Below are 6,860 nucleotides of genomic sequence, written 5' to 3'. Positions count from 1 at the left end.
GGCCCCTTCAGATACTGGAAGGCTGCTATGAGGTCTCCACGCAGCCTTCCCTTCTCCAGGCTGAACAGCCCCAACTTCCTCAGCCTGTCTTCATACGGGAGGTGCTCCAGTCCCCTGATCATCCTCGTGACCCTCCTCTGGACTTGTTCCAACAGTTCCATGTCCTTTTTATGCTCAGGACACCAGAACTGCACACAGTACTCCAAATGAGGTCTCACGAGAGCAGAGTAGAGGGGCAGGATCACCTCCTTCGACCTGCTGGTCACGCTCCTTTTGATGCAGCCCAGGATACGGTTGGCTTTCTGGGCTGCAAGCACACACTGAAGCCGGCTCATGTTCATTTTCTCATCAACCAACACCCCCAAGTCCTTCTCTGCAGGGCTGCTCTGAATCTCTTCTCTGCCCAACCTGTAGCTGTGCCTGGGATTGCTCCGACCCAGGTGTAGGACCTTGCACTTGGCATGGTTAAACCTCATGAGGTTGGCATCAGCCCACCTCACAAGTGTGTCAAGGTCCCTCTGGATGGCATTCCTTCCCTCCACGGTATCAACCGAACCACACAGCTTGGTGTCATCGGCAAACTTGCTGAGGGCGCACTCAATCCCACTGTCCATGTCACCACTTTGCACTGAATGAAGCTATTTCTGGTGAAGCCCAGAGCTGAAATGGGGTGTCCTGGCCAGGTGGGAGGCCTATGCCCTTGGGCACCCCACTGCCCACCTAGCATGGTGACCAAGAGACACTGTGTGCTGGCAAGGAAAGGAGATGCCTGGGAGCACTGGGTACAGGGCAAGGAAGTCCAAGCACACTGTCCCAGCCTGTGCTGTGGGTGGTCAAAGCAAAGCTCTGCCTGCCTGCCTCACCTTGAACCATGGCAGACGAATGGCACAGAGGAAAGAGAAGAAATCCATGTGAACAAACCTTGTGGAAAAATGAGAAGGGCTGGGAAGAGGCAGAAATAAAAACCAGACAGCAGCTTTCCCACATGACACTTAGGATTTCCATGCTGGAACCTGGGACTTTGGCGGGAGGATTTCTCTGCTGAACTGGGGTGGAAACTCTGTTGACATCTTCTATTAGCATCAGGAAAGGCCTTTGCAATGGAGAACATCACCACAACAGCTTTCTCATGTCTGCCTTACTACTCTTCTGATCAAAAAAGGTTTGTAACAACAATTTAAATTTCAGGATCTGCTATTGTCAATGTTTATTCGTATTTTTTCTTTAAGTAACATATGGCTGAAGTTGATTCATTCTGGCAGAAGGATTCAGCGCTGATGAAGTGACATGTTGCCACTTCCAGTGACTTTCAGTTCTGTTCCGTGCAGGCCAGGGAACATAAGAAAACACAGATGTGGCAGTTTAGCATAGTTTTTTCCTTACTAGCAGGTTCAACTGTCCTCTGCAACTAAACCTTGGTACAGCTTTCAAAGTGCATGCTGATAGTCCCATCCTTGCTTCTCGACCAGGTAACATGTAAGACTGTGAGAATTACGGGCCTCAGTAACTCATTAAAACTGTAAATTAATAAATCTGTAAACAGCCTGAACACTGTGATGCTGTCAAACAACGGCAGCCCTTTATTTGCCTTCAGTGACATGCTACAGCTACCCACTGTTTTGTGACGCGTCTGTCATATCAGACTGTTGCATCCATGGGTATCCCTGTGTACATGTCCCTGTAAACATGTGGCCATCTTGCAGTGGAGACTGGCTGTGTCTGGCAGCAGCAGGAGCTGCAGCACATGCTGGCAATGTCCCGCAGGTACCAGCTCATCCCAGTTTGCAGTACTTGGTGGTGAGCCACAGATAGGCCATACAAAACATACATATGTATCTTTAGGTCTTTTAAGGTGGTTTGGTAGAACAAATCGCTCTCTTCCCCACTGTTCTTGTTCTTTCCACATCAGGTCCAGCCTTTCTGGCCCTAGTGGTGCCCTTCCTGGGTGCATCAGCCAGAAGCAGAGCGGACACACGTGCTGCCTCCTCCCCTGGGGGAAAGCAGCTCCTTGGGGACACCTGAGAGAGGCCTCTGAGGCCACACCACCCCCAGAGACCTCTATCCCTTGCCACCAACCCCAAAGAGGGCACAGGGAGAGAAGGGAACATGTGTCTGAAATGCCCAGACTTTGGGGGATCACTTGCTTTTAAGGGGGTGAGTTTGTTCCTCAGTAGCTACATGGACTTTGGAACCATGTTCCGCTCCTGCCTGACAGCTGGTCATTGCTCCAGCAGCTCACCTAAAGGCTCTTAAATCCATGTAAGAACAGTTTAAAATTTAATTGTTTAAAATACAGAGTATGGATTTGTCAGGGTTTGCCACAGAAAAAAGTTTCACTGTTGAAGTGAATGAGATTTTTATTTTGAAAACTGAAAAAGGAATGTCCTGCTTTCTGAAGGCCACAGAATTGGAGTGAAACACAAAACATGAGGCAGTGGCATCCCCCGGTGACCATGGGGAGCCTGGTGTAGCCCCAGTTGCTGTGAGCACACGGCCTCCAAAGGCGTGGATTTTCTTTACCTGAGGTGGACGAACCCTTTTCGCATCAGCAAATCTTCTAGAAATAGAGAGGAGGCACCAGCTGGAGAAATGGACATGCCTGGATGGGAGTGCTGTGGCTTTATGCCACGAAAGAAAGCTTAGCTCTGTGTAACAGACTGTATTCTGAATTAATGTATTGTAATGATCTTGTGTAACACCCTCTCGGCTGGAACAAGAAGTCAGGGTTTTCCCATGGCTCTGTTAGGGTGATGTACTTCTCAGCATGTGCTAGAGAGTAGCCCTAGAGGGCACGCTACAAAAAGAGCTCATGAATGCCTCCAGCTAGGCGGTGAAAACCTCCCACTTCCCAGCCTAGTACCTGGTTTAATAGATACTGGGGTGGGGGGAGGCAGAGAGAAGTGATTTACTAAGGGTTCAGAGTAAAAGAACTTGCAGAGACAGGTAAAATTGCTAAAAAGGTTGCTTTAAATAAAATATGAAATAAAAATGTTGCTTTAAGTACAACTAGGCAAAATCAGCATCAAATATAATCAAAATGCCTAGGAAACAGTAAGAGGGTTTTGTTAAGCAGCAAATAGCAAAGGAAGTGTACCTTTCTCTGTACAGCAAGGAGGAAAAGGATCAGATCGATATGGGACTAATGAAAGTATTGAACAATTAAATTGCCTCTGGCATTGCAAATGAGAGCTGTAGACAGCTGTACATATAAAACTCAATTGCAAGGTCGGAAAAGGACTCACGCAGCCCACAAAGAAGTGGCATCAGATCACACTTAAGAGATTAAGAATATTTTAACTGAATGAAGACCCTCAGCTGGAAAAACATATGGAGATCCTGTGTTTGTTTCTCGGTGTTTTCAGCATTGCTCCGAGGGAAGAGAGATTATTCCAAGCAAAGAAAGGTGTGAGCAGGTTTTCCTCAAAGAAAGGTTTCCACATGAGGTTTTCATTTCAAAATCAAAACGAATGTCAAACAAACTTTATGGGATTTTTAAGACTTGCTAATTTTGGGGTTTTAATGAGTTGTTCTTTGCTTCACAGATGCTGCAGGGATGGGAACTGCTGCATAGTTGTGTTAAACTGTTCCCAAGGATTATTCAACCCAAACAGAAACAGGAAACCCCAGTAGTCATAAGGAAAACTTTGTTCTAATTCAGGCACAAGGTTTAGGTGCTTTTTTACTTGCTTATCTAAACACCTGCTGTTATCTCTAAATGAATTTTCCAGGATTACTTACCAATGGCAGCTGTGATATCTGGAGCCAAAAACTGTTGCATTTGTTTGAAATTTATTTAAAATATTGACAACACATCCTGTGAACCAAAGTTCAAATGTTTGTACCCTTGCAAATGAGGAGAGGTACACTATGGACTACATCTAAATATACAAGAAAATTTTTGTCTGGATAGATCTGTTTCTCTGTCATTGTGGAAAACATAATACTAAAGGTACATTTTCAGGTAGGTTTGCCCTGATGTAGAATAAAGCCAAGTCAGTAACACTACATTGACATATGCCAAAGATGTCCAGTGCTGAGTTTCGCATTTGTAAATAGAGACTTAAATTTGGTTCTTGTACCTGTTACTCTTGCCACATCCCTCAGAAGCCTGACGGGATCTAGTGTCTTTCAAGTTTGCCTCTGTAGTGCTAAAATAGCAGGCAGGGTTGCCACCATACTTAGCAGGTTGGGATCAAGCCATGGTGCGAAATCTGGTTCTGTTTCTAGCACTAGCAGAAGGGAAAGTGCTGTAACAGGCTCCTTGCAACGACATGACAATTTGCACATTAAAGAAATGGAATCTCTGATGAGAAAATCAATCCAATATTTAGTGGTCAATATTTAGTCTAACTTATGCAATATTAGCATCACAACTGAGTTTTAGAGATCACTGAAACTAAGATATGAATCTTACATAGGAAAGAAAATATTTCCTGCCTGAACACTGGAACAGAAGTCCATATGGTGCAAAATGGCTTTAGTATGACAGAAAATTGAAAGCAGTTTTCTTTCTGAAGGCCAAAAATAAATTTTCTTGTATAAAACAATATTAACTTCAGCATGTGGGTTTTTTCTTTTTGTTAAATTACCCCTCTCCCACAGATCCTTATTTCTTATCCCTTGAATTGACTAAATCTAAATACAAGCAAGAGGAAATGAGTCTAGACCAAAGTTATTGTAATTGCTTGGAAGATCTCCCATCTTCTCCTTCCGACAAAGAACTGCTGTCTGAGTTTGTGTCCTAATTTCACCTGCGTGAGTCTTGGTAGAAGGATGAAAGGGGAGGCCCATGCAGTTTGACCTCCACCAGTACCTCTGTTTTCTCCCCTGAGGGCTCACCTTGCATGGGAGCTTTGTTTAGCCAAACTGTTTTCTGAAAGGGAAGAAATACTGTTCTTCTACCTTTTTGGCTGCAAGGCCATGTATGGCCCAAGGTTCTTCTGGTTATTGTTGCATCGAAAATTAGGTAGTTGCATATGAGCTCAACTATCTGAGCTTCTTACACAGCAAAATTAACTAATCCATGCCAGTTCTGTCACACTTGCATTGATAAAGGATCTAACACAGCATATTTTTGACACAAGGACCACTAAAACCTCTCAGTTGGAAGTGCACCATACACTCAATTAAGACCACTGGCAAGAGGTACCTGTTCTTACTACTTTCTGTTGAGCCTTTATAAGTAGCCTAAGAATTCCAAAAAGTCCTGGACTTGAAAGCAATTGGTACAAAGCAAAGGTGTGCTTATCTGCAGGTGGGTGAAGTGCTAAGCCTGCAGTGTGGCACTGCTTTTCCTCTGGAATTTCCCACAGCAATGCAACAAAACACAAGGTAAAATCCAGCTACCAGACCATGAGTAAGTTCTGCTTCACTCAGTCCTAGGATGGTTTGAAATGACCAAACTGTGCATCATTGCTTAAAATCACCTGAGATCCTAAGGATGAGAAAATGACAAATGTGGCATCGGTACTTAATAAACCCCCTGAGGAAATGTGAAGTACAGGGAGATAAAGCTGGCTTGTATACTGAGCAGATTAACAGAGAGTATATTAAAAAATAAATAAATGTGTTATACAGGGAATGAATCAACATGACTTTCAGACTAAAATCTGTTGGATTTATTTGAATATATCAACAAATGTACAATTAAGCATGAGCTAATCACCAAATCATTTTAACAATGCCTCTCCTCATAGTGCATTGAAGCAATTATGAGTATAAACTTAGCAGTGTAATAGGAAATTTAATAGCTGTAGAACTCCATAATGTTTGTAAGTGATCATGCAAAGAATGTGAAGAATTAGGAGACATACTTTGCTGATATTGAATTATTCACAGTAAAGATCAGTAAAAAGATATCAGTAAATAATGCAACAGTTGAAGAAATTCAACATTGATAATTACAAAGTAATGCAAAACCTACCCTAATTCACAATAACAGTCTCTCTATTGCTAGCCAGGAAAAAGATCTTGCAATTACTGAGAGTATTTCTCTGAAAATTTCAATTTAGTTCAGGGCTGTAACCAATAAGCTATTGGTTATAAGGAATTATTAGGAACAAAATAGCGATATAGAAGAAAATATCATCATGCCAGACTGCATGTGTCTCTGGAATGACAACTGTGTCTTCAATTCTAGTCACATCAGCCCAAAGGGCCTGTCCTAGAGCTAAAGAGGTATAGCAATGGCCAACAAGAATAAAAATACATAAATACAGAACAGTGCCTATATGAGAAGAAAACACTCCCAAATAAAAGAGAAATAGCAAGTAGGTTATTTGTGTTAGTAAGGAGCTCTAAATTGATCTAAGGGGAAGGAGGATCATTTTCTGTGCTGGTGGTGGGAAAGATACTGCTGAAGCATGAAAACTCCCTTGGGCTATGAAAGAGCAATCTGCACATCTTATCACCTCCAAAAGGCTGTCCTGAATTTACCGAGACTATGTTTATATTTTTATCCATAATCTGATCGCAGCTTGGTAACAACGCTTTTCGTGTATACGATCATACATATAGTCCAGCAACATTCCAAAGCTCAAGGAGTAAAGGTAACAAATTCTTACAGCTTTTACAGATGAGCTGAATAACAGACTTAAAAAATTTCATATTCTAAAAGGCAGAAATAATTTTACAGTTGGAACATTCATGAAGTGGATATGGTTTCTGTATCAATCCACAGTGGATATCCCCTCCAAATACTCATCCATTCATCCCCCTGAGCCATGTAAAGATTTTCCACTAACAAGATCCTTCTTCAATATGTTCCACAGATTGATTATCTGCTGTATGACAAACCTGTTGTTTGCTTCGAGTCCTGACAGCTTCCTCTGATGCTCCTTACTGCAACAGAGAATACTGAA

This window comes from Pezoporus occidentalis, unplaced genomic scaffold (genome assembly GCF_034315485.1).
Source record: "Pezoporus occidentalis ecotype Australia unplaced genomic scaffold, CSIRO_AGI_Poc_V1 ctg61, whole genome shotgun sequence".
Lineage (NCBI taxonomy): Eukaryota > Metazoa > Chordata > Aves > Psittaciformes > Psittacidae > Pezoporus > Pezoporus occidentalis.
The sequence above is the reverse complement of the archived record's forward strand: the minus strand, read 5'-3'. Positions refer to the sequence as shown.